The sequence below is a fragment of the Typopeltis vanoorti genome, chromosome 25 (assembly GCF_054136105.1).
Source record: "Typopeltis vanoorti isolate ZY-2024b chromosome 25, IOZ_Tvanoo_1.0, whole genome shotgun sequence".
Classification (NCBI taxonomy): Eukaryota; Metazoa; Arthropoda; class Arachnida; order Uropygi; family Thelyphonidae; genus Typopeltis; species Typopeltis vanoorti.
This window is the reverse complement of record NC_143573.1, coordinates 9,232,367-9,249,477: the sequence shown is the minus strand read 5'-3', so window position 1 is coordinate 9,249,477 and position 17,111 is coordinate 9,232,367. Positions and strand designations below refer to the sequence as shown.

At 36.5% G+C, this 17,111-nt stretch overlaps 1 protein-coding gene across 2 annotated transcripts in view; it reads left to right on the top strand.

Annotated features, from left to right (window-relative positions):
* The window catches only part of LOC150092522 (phosphatidylserine synthase 2-like), a 227,124-nt gene that overhangs the window by 102,388 nt on the left and 107,625 nt on the right, over positions 1-17,111 (top strand). The gene's annotated exons all lie outside the window — the stretch shown is intronic.

The window sequence follows — 17,111 nt, the reverse complement described above, 5'->3', positions numbered from 1 at the left end:
CTTAAATTACTTAAATAACCATTGAGATTATTACTTTTCTTTGATAGTTTTTTATCAGAAGAGATTTTTTTTTTTTTTTTTTTTGCAAAACCTGCTATCTTCATGTTTTGAATAGATTATCAAACATATCCTGATCTATACAAAAAAAAAAAAAAAAAAAAAAAAAAAAAAAAAAAAAAAAAATGATATTAAGAAATAAAAGTCATCACAAAGGAAATAAGGAATACATGGAATTATATATATTGTCATTTCTAATTCCTGTAGGCTTTAAAGAACTTGGAAGTTCATGTAATATTACTGTATTTTTAAATTGCCAGTAATTTTCCTGAATATTACAGACCATCATCAGTGGCAATGATAGTTAATTACAAATTAGAACGCAAACAGTGGATTGATTTGAATCACTAAGAGCTGCTTGATGTTATACATAAAACAACACAATGGTAAAATTGAGATTGTATTAGTAATTATTCATTAACTGCATTAAAAAAAAAAAAAAAACTTTAATGTGTTATTAGAATAAGACTTTCCCATATCTTAAATAGTGAGAGGCAGTCATTCTAATTTAAGTTCGGACTGTGAAGTAAGACCTCAGCTCTTTTTTTTAGACAAATGTTCAAATTTATAGCGACACTGATTTTGCATATTTCAGACCACGGGATGTTGTGGTCTTTAGCTATTTCATGATGTGCCAAGCCATATTTTTCAGATTTACTGTTGTTAATATAAGATTGATGTTCTTGTATTCTCTTTTCTACTAAGCATTCAGTTTGTCCAAAGTAAAGAACAATGACAGTCACAAGGAACTTTGCAGGCACCAGGAAGAGCCAGAAGAAAACATATTTATCTTTGGAAGATGGTAATCATGATTATAATTTGTTGAAAGGAAGTAAAATAGCCACTAAATTGTATTTCTTAAGAATTCTGGAAATGGGTTCTGAGATGCCTGAAATGTATAGGATTGGGAGTTAATGTACTCTTTCCTTGTTATTTGATTTAGGATTATAGGAATTAAAACACTGTTATGTGGTCCTTTCTGAGAAGTTACTGATTCAGATAAACTGGACTCTCAGTAGAAAGGTGAATACAAGAACACTAATCTTACATTAACAACAGAAAATGTGAGAAATCTGGCTTGCCAAAGCACAGAACAGATAAACCACAATATCCTATGGTCTGAAACATGCTTACTTCATCAGTGTTGCTATAAATTTTAATGGTTTGTTTAAAGAAAGTGTTGAGGCCTTACTTCACCATCTGAACTTAAATTGGGCAACTTCCTCTCATTACTTAAGATAATTCATTAACTTGAATGAATAGTAACATCACTAAAGTTTCTAATCTAATTACACATCACTAAGGTTTTTTTTTTTTTTTAAATATAGTTAATGAATCATAAACACAATGTTTCCTCAGTTTTACCATTATGTTGTTTTATTTATAACATCACATGGCTCTTACTGTTACAGATCAATCCATTGTTCACATTCTACCTTGTAATTAACTATCATTGCCAAAGATGATGGCCTGTAATATTCAGGCTGAATATGGTTTTAAATAAATATTTTTACTTATTTCCTTGTGTTTTGTGTGAATTAAAGAAACCACTCATGGCACAAGTATTTTTTAAAGACCAACCACGAGTTTAACACTTCTTGTATACTACTAGTGTAGTGTTTTGCTAATTTCTCTTTATTTCATATAAATTTATTCAGTTCTGCTGCTGACCATACCAGCTTTCTTTTTCTAATATCTCTTTCCATATTTAATTTGCCATCTTCCCTAAAAATATTTTAGTTGTCCAATAGGTTCTCCACTGAGAATGCAGTTGATGTTTACTATGTATGTATATGGGAAATGATAATAGCAAGGAACGTGGTCTTTTTATTACTGATTTTTCCAAAGTTATCCAATTTAATTAAAACATTCTGAGGTCTTGCACTAAATGTATTTAAGAGTATAAATTTATATCGATTATTTGCATTGAGGTTAAAGTCTCGAAATTTGATATCTAGACTGTCCTTCATATTATGTTGGAGGTTTAATGGATTTATTACAACACTCAAAAAGAATTAAAATAGAATTTAATAATTCCTATATTTCGTCCTAGTCACTAGGACATCTACGGGGATTACAAAGACAATTAATGTAACATGCACACAAAAACTTACAATACTAAGCCCAACCACGTGGGTGACAATAAAGTCCTATCTAGGTGGAGTGCCCTCTAAGGGCAGTTGTAGGTGGCCTGGAATGTAAGGTGGGACCTCTGGTGATGACTGTTTCCCAAATCTTCGGAAGCTTAATGCAGCCGTATTTGTTAAGATTTGGTTGGTTTTTGAGAGCTGCTGCTGCTTCTAAGAAAAGTCTCTCTTTCTTGAATTTGCTGTGGTGGAGCAGCTCTCAAAAACCAACCAAATCTTAACAAATACGGCTGCATTAAGCTTCCGAAGATTTGGGAAACAGTCATCACCAGAGGTCCCACCTTACATTCCAGGCCACCTACAACTGCCCTTAGAGGACGCTCCACCTAGATAGGACTGTATTGTCACCCACGTGGTTGGGCCTAGTATTGTAAGTTTTTGTGTGCATGTTACATTAATTGTCTTTGTAATCCCCGTAGATGTCCTAGTGACTAGGACGAAATATAGGAATTATTAAATTCTATTTTAATTCTTTTTGAGTGTTGTAATAAATCCATTAAACCTCCAACATAATGTCCTCACAGCACTTAAGCCTCTACACAAGAAGACTGTCCTTCATAATGTGATCCATATAGGTGATGTATAACAATGGAAATCGTGTGCACCATTGTCTCACACCTAATTTTACATCAGATACTTCCTTCATTCTAACTGCTGACTTACAACTTAAATATACATTATGTATTGCTCAGTATTTTGTCCCATTTATGCCATATACTTATAGCATTTTGAACATATTTTCCCTTTGTACCTTGCCATATGCCTTTTTTTGAATCTGTCAAACTTAATACAAATCTTCATTTTATTTCCATAATTTCTTAACTGTTTGTCTTAAAGTGAAACCTGATACTGACAACCTCTGTTCTGCTTGAATGTTTTTCCACTTTCACTTCCACAATTTTTTTTAGCCTCTTTTCAAGTAGTCTTAATAAATGTTATTGGAAACACTTAATATGGAAATTCCTCTGTAATTCTCACATTCCGTTTTATTTACCTTTTTATATATGGGTACTATTAAGCTCTACTCCAATCATCAGGAATTCGTCCCTCTGTCCAGGCTTTCTGAACTATGCAGTGCAGCCAGTGTAAGACTTTTATACCACCATACTTCAGCATTTCTGGTCGAATATCATCTACTCCTGCTGCCTTTCCACATTTCAAGCCTTGGATGGCTTTTTCTACTTTAATACTTCAAGTATGGATATGTATTCCTGATTGTATGTCTGTTGAATGTTTTTTACCACTGTGCTATCACTGCTTGTTTCATTTAGCAATTTTTCGAAGTAATTACTCCATACTTCAAGGATATCTTTTTCTCCCGTTTTCATGTCACCTTTATCATCTCTAACTCCTTTTACAGCACTCTTTCTTCCATTTCTAAGCTTCTTCAAGAACCCCCAGAATACCTTACCACCTTCTTGATATTTATTTTCTATGTTCTTGCCAAAATCCTCCCATGACTTTTGTTTAGCTAGTTTTACAGTATTTAGCTTTCTTACATTTGTCTCCGTATTCTCTAAGAGCAAAAGCTGACTTATTTGCCAGGAACTTTTGATATGCTTTCTTCTTTTCCTTCACTGCCTCTTTAACTTCCTGTGTCCACAACGGAGTTCTGATTTTTCTATCCTTGCAGACAACCTCACCACATGCCTCTCTAGCTGAATCAATCAGGGTTTTCTTCAAGGCTTGCCACTGAATCTCCAAGGTTTGGTTCCTGTTCTCAAACTCTTTCATTTTTTCTTCAATAATCTTTGTATATTTTAGTCGACAGTTCACATCTGAGAGCTGCTCAACTTTTATTCGCTTTAAAACTTTCTTACATGTTATTCTTTTCAATATGAAATTCAATTTTATCCTGCTCAAGACGAAATAGTGATCACTTCCAATTTCAAATCCTCTGTACACTCTGGTGTCCTACACCAGGGAGAAAACATCCCTATCAACAATAACATAGTCAATGAGACTTTTCTTATTCCTTGCTTCTTCTCTCCATGTGAATTTTTGCACGTTTTTATGTTGGAACATGGTGTTAGTAATAACCAAGTCATGTCCTGAGCAGAAATCCAATAGGTATTTGCCGTTATTATTAGCTTTTCTCTTTTCTCCAAATTTTCCCAAAATATTTTTGTATGTCTGACAATCATTTCCTACTCTGCTATTTAGATCCCCAACGAGGACCAACTTTTCCTTTTTCATTGTGACAGTTGCTTTTTCTAAAGCCTCAAAAAATTCCTCCACTTCTACCTTAGTAGAACCTTCTGGGGGACCATAGGTACAAATAAGTCTCATTGTCAAATTCCCCATTCTGACATTAGTCCACATCACTCTACGTGAGACTGCCTGCCATTCAAGAAGATTAGCCTCGTATTTTGTGTTGAATACTATGGCTACTCCTTCTTTTCCTTGATTGTCATTTCCTGAATATAACATTTTGTATTTATTGCTCAAAAAGATCTCACCAGTTTTTGTCTTTTTAGTTTCACTCTCCCCTATTATGTCGTTCTGGTACTTATCTAATTCTTCAGCTAGCTCCATTTCTTGGCCATTCAGGCTTCTTATGTTGATAGTACCGATCTTTAACTCTGGTGATGTTGAGTTGGGGTGTGCTTTCAGATTTGTTCCAGTAACTGACTTTTCACTGTTCGCCTTGGTTCTCTGGCGAAAACAATGGGGGCCTTGTTTAACTGGGCTACGCCCTAGCCGGCATGAAATTTTGTCATGTTGTACCATCATTTTCTATATTGGTTTAAGCCAATAAGAATACAATTTGGTCAGCTAAATCCCAAATTGCCAGCCCATCCTCGTTCATTTAGTATCCAGGTAGATACCCAACAGGGTGCACCACGAGAAGGTGAGGATTGGTCATTAGGTCAGAAGCCCTGGTCGGTTCTCCGCATTCCTTTAAAGGCTGTGTGGAAGTATCCTCTTTGTTACACAGCTTTGACCCTTAAGCACCCCTACTGTAAACTTTAAAAGCTGAATTCACCTTAAATTAAATGTTGACAGATTTTGGAGTAATATTAATTAATCGTAATAATGCGCATCCTTATTTTGTGAGGAAGTGTTTGAGTTGTACAATTGAATGAAGAAATATAGTTACTTTGATGAACTTAAGATCATTACAAATTTCTGAAAGTAAAGGAAGGTATTTTAAAAGGAAAACATCAGCTGCCTGGGAATCATACCTGTTGATTATAAAGATAAAAAAATGGATCACCTAATAGGTCAAGAACTGGTAATGAGAGAAGACTCCCACATTGCCTACACATTTATTTTAATTTTCTTGGTTTTGAGTTCACAAAACTAAATATTTTGTAGTAAGTTGGAACTGGGACATTTTTTAAAGCCACTTAAAGGTTACTTTTCTAAGTGGGAGGTGGCTATCTGATAGTCTATAAAGAATGCATGGAACTGACATTGGCTTTTGTCCATTCTTATCCTTAGTTTCCTGTGATGTGTCCCATTTGTTGGTGTGCAAACACACATGAGTAAATGAGAATAGGTTGGAAGTTTCAGATATAACTATGTTCTGTATTAGCTGAAATATCAGATATCATGTATACTAAGGCAATATATTTGAAAAAGATATAGAATTCTTTATTAGACCTTGTATAAAAGTACTGGGTGGCTTTAATGTTAAAACAGGAAAATAAACAATACAGTATGTAGACTAACAGATAGTCTACATATGTAGACTATCTGTAGACAACAGTATGTAGACTAACAGATAGTTTGCTTGACATTATTATTATTATTATTATCATTATTATCGAGACCTCCAGGGAGTCAGGGACTCATCGAGAGAGGCTATAAATCACCCAAAAGCAGCTGTCATACCTTCCCTTAAATTCATTTACACTAGATACACTCACTATCCCTAAAGGCAAACTATTCCACTCGCTTACTGCTCCGTGAGAGAAAAACTTAGGTCTTACCCCTTTCTTGATTGTGAACAAACTTAACCTCCACGAATGCCCCCATGTTCTCTCCCCACCTTCCATATAATGAAAAATTTCTTCAGGCACTGTCTTATAATACCCATTCAAATAATACTTATAACTTATATGTCTGTTATATCACCCGTCTCTCCTGTTAACCAGAGTCTGTAATCCACATACAATCTGTCCTCATAATCTAAATCACAAAAAAACTGGATATAATCTTTGTAACTCTTCTTTGCACCCTTTCCACAACTTCTTTATCCCTGAAATTCAGGAGACCAAATCTGCACACAATAATCCAGGTGTGGTCTTATCAAAGCCCACATGTCTCATCCCAATGTCATTAGTGATGACATTGGAATTAGACTATTAAATTTTCAATATCCAGATGTTTACAGTTAGTAATACATACTTTCCCAGAAGAAATATCCATAAACAAACTTGGGTTCTCTCCAGATGGAACAATAATGGTAAACAGTAGCACAATATCCATAAGAAATGTCTGTGCCTAGAAAGGAGCTGATGAAGATATAGTTCATTACTGAAATTGAGAATGTTATTAAAGTACTAAATACAAGTCAGACAGCTGCCTTGTTTTACACACACACACACACACACACACACACACACACACACACACACACACACACACACACACACACACACACACACACTGTACCAATAATTGTCCAGACACCCTTGTTATTCGAAGTTATGAAACATTCCAGATTTGTTAATAACATAAAAACTGGTGTACAGATAGTAGAAAGCAGTATTTCATCGTAGCAGTTGAATATGAGTGGTATGGCAACATGACTTTGAGAGAGAGGTGTTATTGTGGGCTGTCACATTGGTGTCATGTCCCATATGTGCCATAGCCGCTCAATTGGACATCCAAAATCAGTGGTTGGCGATGTGATCAACAAATGGAGACATTCTGGCATCACTAATGCAGGAAAACACCCAGGGCAGCTTCCATAAATGACAGACAGGGACATGAGGTGTTAAAACGGGTGGCACACAAAAACTGGCTACAATCAGCATAAACCATCCAAGATGAGTTCTAGAGCACCAGTAACACCATGGTGAGCACTAATATCACACGAAAAGAACTCCATTTACTGGGTTTCCACATTTTTCCACAAGCTGAACGTCACAACAGCAAACAGGGTGGCTCGTCTGGCCTGGTGCAAAGAGCGTGTGAACTGGACAATTGACCAGTGGAAAATGGTACTCTGGAGCGATGAATCAAGGTTCACCTGTTTCCAGTCTGATGGCAGGGTGTGGAAGCAGCCTGGTGAATGCTTATTACCACAGTGTGCTGCACCCACAGTAAAGTGTGGTGGTTGTGGTGGAGAAAAATGGTGTGCATTCATCTGATTTTGAGTCTGACCACTGGTTGTTGTCCATGGTTCCACGAAGGCAGCTCACTACCTTGATATTCTGGATAACCAGGTGCTGTCTATGCTGTAGAGTTTGTATGGAATAAACCCGTGTTAATATTAAGATGACAATGCCCCATGCCACAAAGCTGCAGCTGTTGTGGAATGGTATGAAGAGATGGGGTGTTAAACAACTGCCTTGGCCTGTGCAGAGTTCTGATCTCAATCCCATCGAACATCTTGGGATGAATTGGAGCTGTGATTGAGGTCCATAGCAGCACATTCTCAAGCTGTCACTGAACTCCAAACATGGAGTTCATTTTCCTTGGAGACTTCAACATTCCCTACTCTAAGTAGAAGCTGGAATAGATGTCATGGTATTTGCATTACTCATGATCTTATACAAATATTCACCTACCTTCCAGAATACTAGATGATACTATTCACTTTCCCAACAACCTTGATCTCATTTCAACTAGTTTTCCTTCCAAATATATTGTGAATATTAGCTCATCTCTTGATAACTTTGACTACAACTCATTGGGAGCTCTTTTTCTCTTGAACTTCTTTCACCCAGCCACCTGTCTCTATAATGGTGCCAAAATGAGATGTTGATTTTTGCTCTTGCTTTCCTTGGGTTGATTACTGTATTTTCTCCGCTCATTCAAATATGTGCACTGACTGAATTACTGAATGAAATTATTCATCCCTTATTTCACCCAAAACTTCAGACGATTTCAGGCCTTGGTTTTCCAACAAGCATGCCAAAGCAGCCCAGGAAAAAAAAAATTGGCAAGTAGCAAATTGCTTAAGACCAAAAATTCAGATTTTGCAGTTATTCTATGCTACAGCTATCTATCTCACAACAGTTTTTAAAAATATCAGCAGAAAATTCACATCAGACTTTAAATGGTCTCATATGGATTTTTTTCCAGCCTAGTTGGCCAAGTTGTTAGCGTATCCGCTCTCCAGCCAGAAGGCTGTGGGGAATGGATGTATGTGATTGTCTATGGAAATACTAGTGGTAGGCGGTAGATGGCATTGGTGTAGTTGCAGTTAGTTGTAGTTGGTGGAGAGTTGTAGAGTAGGCACCCTCCTTCGATGAGTCTTTGGACTCCCTGGAGGTGTTATGTAATCATAATAATAAAATGCATTTAATTAAGGTGTCAGGTTACTTTACTGATTAGTAGTGTTATCCACATTAATTTGTTATCTGATTTTTATATTAGCTTTGTCATGATTTGATTTTTGAAGTAACATCCTTTAATATTTTTTTGCATTGTTCTACCCACTTCTTCACCACCTTCTTCTCAAAGTAGTTCACTTTGAGACGTAGTTTTCTTATCCCTATATTGGAGCTAAATTTTTATCCTCATAGTTTTTCTCAGAAATCACACAGGATTCTGTGTTAGCTGAATGAAGCTATGCATTGTTCCAAAGCAGAAACTACTATTTCATCAAGAATTCCAGTCTGTTTTTCCGAATTTCATATAGCAAATAACTATCTTTGCATAAATTCACCACCCACAGTTTCCTTCTAAAGTACTCATTGCTGAAGTATCATGTAGTATCATATGAAGGTACCATCTGAAATTTCATTAGACCAAAAAACTTGTCTCCAAACTCTTAACTGCTGTTTCACTTCTGGCTTGTGATGTATAATCCATGATTCATCAAGGATAATTACGACAAATAAAGATGCCATGCATTTGTTCAACAGGAGTTGCATTTCACAGGAAAACTTTCATCTGCATTCACTTTATTCATCACTGAGTTCACTGCAACCCTACATTGCATATTCTGTGTTCTGGTTTCATGTTTAATGTGACTGCAGTACTGTTAATCCCTTTCCAGTGATATTTAAACTGGTAGATAATCACAGTAATCTTATGTCCTTTGTCAAATGAGTAGTCATAGATCTTACTAGCACAATCTTGATCCAAGATCCAAGATGACTTGTTTCATTATTTTTTGTCAGTGGGCATTCTGCAACATTTCTGATATCTTTTGACTACTTTATTCAAGCTTCACACAAAATTGCATAAATACATTTTTATTCTTAAAATGTATGAAGTAATATTTTCTGCTGCTTTTGAGATTCTTCTCAAAATATCTTGGGTAAGACAAGAAATATCTGATCGTTATGTGCATACCGAATCATGGGCAAGTAGATTTTGCCAGTTGGTAAGTAGCTACAGACTCAACAAAATAGAATGTTTTTTATTTAATAAAAAATAATTTTCTAAACAAAGTTTTTTTTTCTAACTTTACAAAAGCATAGAAGAATATGTATAACATAAAGGACCATTCTGGTAACAAAAATTAATTTGGCAAATTATATTTTACAAAATGCAATGTTGTTTTTACTGTTTTTCATGTTTTTATTGTTTATGGACTTCTCCTTGTTGTCATGGTTCTCACACAAAGAAAATGGTCTCCAAACAATACAGTACTACTAATCACTTTATGGAACTCCAGTTGACTTATTGAAACATAGTACAAAAATGGCGTAGGGAGGATTTGAGCAAGTATATACATTATATACACGAAAACACAAATTAAAAGTATTATTAATTAAATATACTGCCATATATTTCAGTCTGAAATTAACAGACTATTGTCAGTGGCTTAAAAACGGTATTTACAAGGTAGAATGCAAACAATTAATTTATTTGAAATAGAACAAGCTGCGTAATGTTAAATCGGCAATAGTGTTATGCTTTCACTGAAAAAAAGGTTAATCATAAAAGCTTAAAATATGTTAATATGATATTATAAATTGCACACACACACACATGTGTGTGTGTGTTCAGGAACATTGACTCGGTTGTTTTGATACATTTTTATAAAGAGATTTAATGACTAAAACCGAGAATAATTGTAAGGCTTTAATGGAACTAAAACACTACTAGTTTTGGCTTTTGAGTCTTCTTCAGGTGTCTTCTAAAAATAGGAAACAGCAATAAAAACACTTAAGTTTAAAACTGAGAAGCACAGGAAAATTGCAGTACATAATTGACATGAAAAAATGTTGTATTTACATTTAAGTTGTTCTTTTAAACGCGGCATTGTTTGTTGAGTGTGTGCTTGCAGACTCTCGTGAACACCAGTACTGAACAACAGCAGAGTGGCTATCAGGGATGTTGTAGCTCAAATTGTTATTTGATGTTCACAATTAAGGATGATTTCTCTGGAGTCCACAATTTTTCTTTCAAACAAATAAATATATAATATGCAATTTATTTTAGTTTTATGATTAACCTTAGAGCCTCGTAGCTCAGTCAGTTAGACAAAGCACTTTGGTTGGAAAGACCTGGGTTTGATTCCTGTCAGTGATGTGAGGAACCTTTATCTGGTCTCTTTTGACTAAAGGTGAGTTAGCTGATCTTACATGGAGGTAGGGGAAGATTTTCGCATGGAAACTTGGGTTTATCATACCCCAGAACAGGCAAACCAACCTGTGAACACATTCGTCCACAGACATAAAACAAGCCGGGAGGCATAGGGCTAATCACCTCATCCTTGGTATGGTAGCAGTTAAATGTAGGGAAAAATCCTTGACACTGTAAGGTTAAAGAGAAGGGAAGGAATAATAAGAAGAATGATTAACCTTTTCTTCAGTGAAAGCAATAAAGGAATTGGCAATTTAACATCACATGGCTTGTTCTATTTCGATTAAATCGATTGTTTGCATTCTACCTGGTAAAAACTGTTTTTAAGCCATTGACATGGCAGTATATTTAATTAATAATACTTTTATTCTTTCTTTTAAGGTTACACGGTGATCAGCACTCATATTTGTAAATTTAGGGACACAAAAACACACGTGTTGAACAGATTATTTTATCAATTACTAATAAAATAAAACTTGACGTTTTGACCCCTGTATCGAGGTCATCATTGGAAGAATACAAGTATATAAGGAACCAAGCTACATGCTCATGCCCTGTATATACCGGTAAACTAAATCTACGTAGTTAATTAATCCTTTTCCCTAGCCTGACCTCTAGTGATTAAAAAAAATAAATAAAATATAAATAAATAAATACAACTACAATAAACTGCTAAAGTCCTCATGTATTGATATTCTTCTGGATAGTTCTGATTGTTATAATATGATTTCTTTCAGTTGCTGTTGAATGTTACAAACACTTCACCAGGTTGTCTTCTTGTAGTGGGATTTTTCTATGGCTAGTTTAGGTTGTTATACAGGTTGTAGATGGGTCCTCCACATTCTTGAAATGGTTAGGCCATCATTTTTGTTGAGATTTGGGTTGTGTTTGAGCATTTCACATGACTCTTTAAATTTTCTCTCAAACCAGGTTTTGGTGTGGTGTAGGGACTTGGTATTTTCCCAATCAATTCTGTGGTATGTTTGGAGTGCGTGGTCAGAAAGGCCGGTTTTTCCAAAATGGAGGTATTTAATGTGTCGTTTGTGTTCGTCTTGTCTGATTGGGATAGTTCGCCTTGTTTCCCCTATGTATGGTATGTTACATGTGCATTGTATTTTATATACCCCTGGGTGGGCTAGGTGTGGAAGAGGATCTTTAGAAGAACTGAGTACGTGTCTTAACTTATTTGGGGGTTTAAAGGTGGTTTTAATGTTGTATTTGCGTAGTGTTCTGTTTATTTTTTCAGAACTGCCTCGAACATAAGGAGTGGCAATAGCATTCCTGAAATCTTTTTTGTTCTTACTGGTATCTTTATGGAGGATCTTGTGAATAGTTTTTTTACTGTATCCATTTTTTATAAATGTTTGGTTGATGATCTTGTAAGCACCCTTAAACACAGAGCTCTAACTATTTGTTCATTACTGAAAAACATTATTGAAAAATTAGTAATGAAATTATTGAATAACATTACTGAAAAACAAAGAAAAATTAGTAATGAAATTTCAAGCCCTACAACAACAGAAAAGCACAAGACCACCAAGACGCCATAACGAAAGGAACTGCCACACAAACCGACATCATATGGAGCAGCCAATCGCCCACAAACAAAGTTAGGAGCAACCAGCCACCATCGGACCACTGCATGGTTATCAACCAATCAAACCACAATCTCACCCAAGGTGAACTCTCGCTTCTAAAGAAAGGTTTGAACTACTCCATTGCTCCGAGGTCAGTGAACAAACTTGATATCGTGTATCATATCAAGAGAGGTTTAAGATCCCTCCCCACCATTTTGGCTGATAAAATATGAATGGAAACATCGTGTATACTAAATTCAAACAAAAAAAATACGCACCAACTTAAACAAAACCAAAAATCTAGCCCTTAAATCCTTAAAAAATAACCAAGACATTATAATCACGAAAGCAGATAAAGGCAATGCCACTGTCCTTTTAGACTGTACAACATGCATTGAAAAAAATGAACCATTTAATATCGGACCATAGCACCTACCAAATGGTAAACTACAACCCCACAAAACGTAACAAAAAGAAAGCAATTGAATTAATCAAATCCATCCACACATGGCCCAAAGAAACAACAAAAAAATTAATACCTCATTATGCCCGTTGCCCAGAATTTGTGGCCTGCCAAAAATACACAAACTAGGCACACCTCTACATCTGATTGTTGAAGGAATTGACAGCCCAAATTATCACTTAGCCAAAAAATTAGCAGCCACACTCAAGGAATTGGTGGGTCAGTCCCCTTCCTACATAAAAAGAATACACAAAATTTCATTAATAAAATTAAAAACATTATACTCAATGACCAAGATTTATTAGTCAGCTTTGACATAACTTTTTTTTTCACCAATGTCCCAATCAATGACACTGTCTTGTGCTCCTACAGAACATATTTCCACACTACATCATAGCCCTCTTTGCCCATGTACTCTGCTCCAGATATTTCATGTAGCAAAACAATTTTTAACTTCAAAAAGAAGGTACAGCCATGGGATCACCCCCCCCCCCCCAATAGCTAACTTTTATGTGGAAGACTTTGAGCAACGTGCTCTAGAGACAGCATGTCTAAAGCCCAAAATTTGGCTCAGATATGTCGACGATATTTTTGCCATTTGGCCCCACACCGCAAAGCTCTAAATACATTCCTTAGCCACCTAAACAAACAACACAAACATATCCAATTCACCATTAAAATGGAAAAAAACAACTCTCTTCCTTTCCTAGACACACTTGTCAGACGTCTTCCCTCTGGTTGTCTCTCCTTCTCAGTTTACCACAAACCTACACACACAGGCCAATACATACACAAAAATTCTTGCCACCACCCAACACAAAAACTAGGTAAGGTAGGGGAAACAGGGCGACCTATCCCAATCAGACAAGACGAACACAAACGACACATTAAATATCTCCATTTTGGAAAAACCAGCCTTTCTGACCACGCACTCCAAACATACCACAGAATTGATTGGAAAAATACCAAGTCCCTACACTGCACCAAAACCTGGTTTGAGAGAAAATTTAAAGAGTCATTTGAAATGCTCAAACACAACCCAAATCTCAACAAAAATGATGGCCTAACCATTTCAAGAATGTGGAGGACCCATCTACAACCTGTATAACAACCTAAACTAGCCATAGAAAAATTCCACTACAAGAAGACAACCTGGTGTAGTGTTTGTAACATTCAACAGCAACTGAAAGAAATCATATTATAACAATCAGAACTATCCAGAAGAATATTAATACATGAGGACTTTAGCAGTTTATTGTAGTTGTATTTATTTATTTATTTATTTATTTTTTTAATCACTAGAGGTCAGGCTAGGGAAAAGGATTAATTAACTACGTAGATTTAGTTTATCGGTATACAGGGCATGAGCATGTAGCTTGGTTCCTTATACACTTGTATTTTTCCGATGATGACCTCGATACAGGGGTCGAAACGTCAAGTTTTATTTTATTAATAATTAATAAAATAATCTGTTCAACACGTGTGTTTTCGTGTATATATTGTATAGAACTGTGGCACAAGTTTCTCTTAAAACTAGTGATCAAGTATATGTTTTTTTCATGGCAAGCAAGAGTTTGCATCATTTGTTGAATGCTGTATTACATTCAATGTAATATATAACTGACATGTATTATATGTCTGTTATATATTACAGCTGAAGATCCACTGCATTAGTGATGTAAACAGTATGTATTCCTTCAGAGATCTGTGTGACATGTTTGATGTACAATGTACATCAAAATTAAAGTATTCCTGTTCAACACGTTCATTGCCAATCACATGATATCGCGTGATGTGAGCTCTCGTCGTGTGGCCGATCACGCGTTATCGCCGCTATCAAGCGGAAAAAATTTTGGCCACCACACGAAATTCCAATTTTCAGCTTGGCAATGAACGTGTTAAGGCCTTGTGGAGCATCACCCAGTGATCCAAATGCTGCAAAACTTTGCAGGAATACATTGTGCATCATGCAGAAGCAGTATCTTAGAGGGGAGAGGGAAGTTGTTCCAAAATATACCACCAGTGTTGCTGTATGGTATACCAAATGGAGACGTAGTAATTTTTATGTATGTATAAAAAGGAGAAAAGTGACGCAAGCATAAAGAACACATGTTTATTCACTTCTTATGCATTCACAGGCTGTACGGTTGAATGTGCTCCCCTTCTTGGTATGGCACAAATGCATCCTTTACACAGTGTCTTCAATGGTAGAATGCAGCTGGCCAGGAGATGTGGCACACACTTTGCATTATGCTGTCTTTCAGCACTGGCAAGTTATCTGGATTGAGCCTGATAAACCTTGTCTTTGAGAAATCCCCAGAGGCAGAAGTTACATGGGATCAAATCAGGTGAATCAGCTGTACTTTTCACTCTGATCACTCTAGCTTTCGTGAAATGTTCTCAAAGAACCCCCGTTGATTGACCGGTGTGTGAAGGGGGAGGGGCATCCTGCATGAAAATGACTGAATTCATGCACAGGTGCTACTGTGGCACAACAAAATTATTTATCATATCGTGATACCTCTCAGCAGGTCACAGGACTCAACTGGCAAATCTCCTCAAAGAAGAATGGTCCAATGATACAAAGCTGTAAACCTGCACCAGACAGTAACTCTGGGTGAATGCAAAGGAATTTGTTGGATTGTATGCAGGTTTTGCATGTAGTCCATACCTGGCAATTATGGGTACTCACAGCACCGTTCAGGTGAAAGTGAGCCCTATCTCCCCACAAAATTTTCCACGGCCGCATAGCTTCCAACAATGCTCAAACAAGGCATGTTAAAATAATGTCGATCGACTTTTAAAGTCCTGCCAGGGAAACTCCTGTGTCAGGGTTATCTTGAATGGGTAGAAATGCAGAATCTTGTGTAGAATTTTCTAGACATTTGTATAAGGTACATCCATATGTCTTGATGCAGCATGTGCACTGCAGGAACCAATGCTGTTATTCATAGTCTGCTCCACAACAGCAGTAGCAACTTCATTCACTTGTTGTGAACTGATTGGTTGTTGACTCAGCCAGGTCTAACTTTCAATGATCCTGCTTCTTCAAAACAACTAATCATTCTTCGCAAAGCACTTGAAGATAGCAGACCTCATCGACATTTGTTCAGCAACAGCATTGCAATTGTTTAGGTAGTACAGCTTCACAATCAAAGGACGTTTGGGCAGGTTAGTGTCACCACTGTGAATGGTATTAACAACCAGAATGAAGGAAAAATCTCATGTCCATCTCTTTAAACCCTACTGGCACCTGCCGAGTTGTGTGATATAATTCCATGCATTTGGTGTTTGCATTGTCCCTTGGTGGTGAATTTTGGAACCCTCCCCCTCAGATATCACTTCTGCCTGATGCACAAAGTATTCCTGCAAAGTTTCACAGCATTTGGATCACTAGATGGCACTAAACTAGGCCTTAAACAGGGATACTTTAATTTTGATCGCTCTGTATATGTAGTTTAGATTCGGAGGAAATTGAGTTTTTTTTATGTGACAGTCGGAAGAAAATTAATAGTGTATTCTGAAAAAGGAATCGTGGAACCATGAAGTTTCAAAGCGGAATAAGTATTGATAATTAAAAGAAAGGGGTGCTTAAGGATCAAAGCTGTATAACTAAGAGGAGACCTCCACCTAGCCTTTAAAGGAATGCGGAGAACTGACCAGGGCTTCTGACCTAATGATCAATCCTCACCTTCTCGTGGTGCACCCTGTTGCATATCTACCTGGATACTGAACGAACGAGGATGGGCTGGCAATTTGGGATTTAACCGCCCAAATTGTATTCTTATTGGTTTAAACCAATATAGAAAATGATGGTACAACATGGCAAAATTTCATTCCGGCTGAGGCGTCGCCCGGTTAAACAAGGCCCCCGTTGTTTTCACCAGGGAACCAGGACGAACAGCGAAAAGTCAGCTACTGGAACAAATCTGAAAGCACACCTCAACTCAACATCACCAGAGTTAAAAATTAGTACTATCAACATAAGAAGCCTGAATGGCAAAGAAATGGAGCTAGCTGAACAATTAGATAGGTTCATTAAATAGGGGTGACTGAAACAAAAAAGACAAAAACTGGTGAGATCTTTCTGAACAATAAATACAAAATGTTATATTCAGGAAATGACAATCAAGGAAAAGAAGGAGTAGCCAT